This window comes from Apium graveolens, chromosome 6, assembly GCF_009905375.1.
Source record: "Apium graveolens cultivar Ventura chromosome 6, ASM990537v1, whole genome shotgun sequence".
In the NCBI taxonomy this organism is placed as follows: Eukaryota; Viridiplantae; Streptophyta; class Magnoliopsida; order Apiales; family Apiaceae; genus Apium; species Apium graveolens.
In genome coordinates, this window is record NC_133652.1 from 18,747,495 (window position 1) to 18,751,049 (window position 3,555).

At 43.5% G+C, this 3,555-nt stretch overlaps 1 non-coding gene across 1 annotated transcript; it reads right to left on the minus strand.

Annotated features, from left to right (window-relative positions):
* Nucleotides 1-732: 732 nt before the first annotated feature.
* Nucleotides 733-839, minus strand: LOC141669697 (small nucleolar RNA R71). Its single transcript, XR_012553965.1, has one exon. It is a non-coding gene; the product is annotated as a small nucleolar RNA R71 (small nucleolar RNA).
* Nucleotides 840-3,555: the final 2,716 nt, after the last annotated feature.

Below are 3,555 nucleotides of genomic sequence, written 5' to 3' on the forward strand. Positions count from 1 at the left end.
AGAAAGTATTCTATATTACTTGCGAACGTGTATACTTGTGTGAATATTAGCGCGTGTTTTCGCCCTAACAAGTTTTTGGCGCCGCTGCCGGGGACTCGGCGTATTTGTTTAGTTTATGTACTTACCATCATTGGTCGTTACGACTCAGTGATTAAGACGTGTTACTTATTGTTTCCGGTTGTGTTTCAGGTACTTTAGCGAGCGTTTATGCAAACTCGTTCTCGTACTCGCAAGAGGACTTTAGATACAGCTGAGGAGACAGACGAAGTTCTTTATATTCCGGAGAAGATAGATTTTGAAGATTCGGATTCAGAAAGTGAGCAGAAAGAACCAGTAATTATGGGTGATCGTATTGTTCCGGCCGATCCAGCTCTTATGGACTTTTCTCAGCCTAAAATTGATGACATTCAGTCGAGCATTCTTCATCCGGCTATTCAAGCTAACACCTTTGAAATCAAGCCGGGAACTATTCAGATGGTGCAGAATTCTGTTTCTTTTGGAGGAGCTGCGACTGAAGACCCCAATATGCACATAAGGAATTTTGTCGAGATCTGCAGTACTTTCAAATATAATGGCGTGACTGATGAGGCTATCAAGCTGAGGCTTTTCCCATTCTCACTGAGGGATAAAGCTAAGGACTGGTTACATTCTGAACCAGCTGGGTCCATCACTACTTGGAAAGATCTTGTGCAAAAGTTTCTGGTGAAGTTTTATCCAATGGCAAAGGCTGCTGCTATGAGGAGTGCTCTTACTCAGTTCGCGCAGCAACCTACAGAATCTATGTGCGAAGCTTGGGAATGCTACAAGGAAATGTTGAGAAAGTGTCCACATCATGGAATGCCCGATTGGGTGGTGATCACTGGTTTCTATAATGGTTTGGGGGCTCAATCTCGGCCCATGCTCGATGCAGCAGCTGGAGGCGCCTTGTGGGCCAAAAGCTATACTGAGGCTTATAATCTTATCGAGACTATGGCTGCAAATGAGCATCAAAACCCAACTCAGAGGATGATGCCTGGGAAGGTAGCAGGTATTCTGGAAGTTGATGCAGCCACCGCTATTGCAGCGCAGCTCCAAGCGCTGTCTATGAAGGTCGATTCTCTAGCTACCTACGGAGTCAATCAAATAGCTATGGTCTTTGAGCTTTGTGCAGGTTCTCATGCTACGGATCAGTGTTCTCTTGTCAACGAATCTGTTCAGTATGTGAACAATTATCAGCGACAACAGCAGCCTGTACCAGCTACTTATCATCCTAACAACAGAAATCATCCAAATTTCAGCTGGGGTAATAATCAAAATGCTATTCAGTCACCAAATCAGCAAGGTAAGAGTAAACAGTTCAATCCACCTGGATTCCAGCAACCACAACAGTATGCTCAAAGGCAATCATATCCTCAACAGGGAAATGCAGTTGCACCCACTAGTGCTGATTTTGAGGAACTTAAGCTGTTGTGCAAGAGTCAGGCGATTTCTATCAAGACCTTTGAAAATAAAATCGGTCAAATAACTAATGCAGTGCTCAATTGTCAACCTGGAACACTTCCCAGTGACACGGAAGTACCAGGCAGGAAGGAAGCTAAAGAGCAAGTCAAGGCTATTACCTTAAGGTCTGGGAAAATTGCTGATGCTGAAAAGGCAAAAGAAGGAGAAGCTGAAGTTGGAAATGAAGTAGCTAAGCAAAAGGAGAAAGCGGCAGAACCAAGGAAGACTACTGTTGAACACACTCTGCCTGAGGGTAATACAGGGGAGAATCAGCTCTATCCTCCACCACCTTTCCCTAAGAGATTGCAACAACAAAAGCTGGATAAGTAGTTCGGTAAGTTTCTGGAGGTGTTCAAGAAACTTCACATCAATATACCTTTCGCTGAGGCTCTGGAGCAAATGTCTAGTTATGCGAAGTTTATGAAGAGTATTCTTTCAAGGAAGGTGAAACTGGATGACGTTGAGACCGTTGCTCTAACGGAAGAATGCAGCGCTGTGCTGCATCAAAAGTTACCTCCAAAGCTTAAAGATCCAGGTAGCTTCACCATTCCTTGCACCATTGGCGAGTTGTCGTTTGACAAGTGCCTTTGTGATTTGGGAGCAAGCATCAATCTGATGCCGTTGTCGATCTTTAAAAAATTGGATTTGCCTGATCCAAAACCCACCTACATGTCTCTACAATTGGCTGATCGTTCTATTACTTACCCAAGGGGCATAGTGAAGGATGTGCTAGTCAAGGTGGATAAGCTCTTCTTTCCTGCAGACTTTGTTATTCTGGATTTTGAGGAAGATAAGAAGATTCCCATAATCTTGGGAAGACCTTTCTTGGCTACTGGTCGTACCTTGATAGATGTGCAGAAAGGTGAACTTACTATGCGGGTGCAGGATCAGGATGTGACCTTCAATGTATTCAAAGCAATGAAATTTCCTACAGAAGATAAGGAGTGCTTAAAAGTGGATGTGATTGATTCTGCGGTTACTTCAGAACTCGATCATATGCTAATATCTGATGCATTAGAAAAGGCCTTAGTGGGGGATTTCGACAGTGATGATGAAGACGGCAACGAGCAATTACAATATCTTAATGCTTCTCCCTGGAGGCGAAAGCTGGACATGCCGTTTGAATCTCTTGGTACTTCTGACCTCAAGAATGCTGAAGGAAAGCTCAAACCATCAATTGAGGAAGCACCTACCTTGGAGCTTAAGCCATTACCTGAACATTTGAGGTATGCTTTTTTAGGTGATGCATCTACTTTACCTGTTATTATTGCATCTGACCTTTCAGGTAGTGAGGAGGACAAGCTCTTAAGGATTTTGAGAGAATTCAAACCAGCTATTCGATGGACCATAGCAGACATCAAAGGGATCAGCCCTTCATATTGCATGCATAAGATTCTGCTAGAGGAGGGTAGTAAGCCAACTATTGAGCAACAGCACAGACTTAATCCTATCATGAAGGAGGTGGTGAAGAAAGAAATTCTGAAATGGCTGGATGCAGGCATCATTTATCCTATTTCTGACAGTTCTTGGGTGAGCCCCGTGCAATGTGTGCCTAAGAAAGGAGGTATCACTGTGGTAGCAAATGAGAAGAATGAGCTCATTCCCACTCGAACAGTTACAGTTGGAGAGTATGCATGGACTACCGAAAGTTGAACAAGGCCACGAGGAAGGATCACTTCCCTCTTCCATTTATTGATCAGATGCTTGACAGGTTGGCTGGTCATGAGTATTATTGTCTTCTGGATGGTTACTCCGGGTATAATCAGATTTGTATTGTACCAGAGGATCAAGAAAAGACTACCTTCACTTGTCCATTTGGCACATTTGCTTTTCGCAGAGTTTCGTTTGGGTTATGTGGCGCACCGGCCACTTTTCAGAGATGTATGATGGCTATATTCTCTGACATAATTGGAAATAATGTTGAGGTGTTCATGGACGACTTCTCCGTCTTTGGACATTCGTATGATGAATGTTTGAATAATCTTCGTGCCGTGCTCAAAAGGTGTGTGGAAACTAATTTGGTGCTCAATTAGGAAAAATGTCATTTTATGGTGCGTGAAGGCATAATTCTTGGGC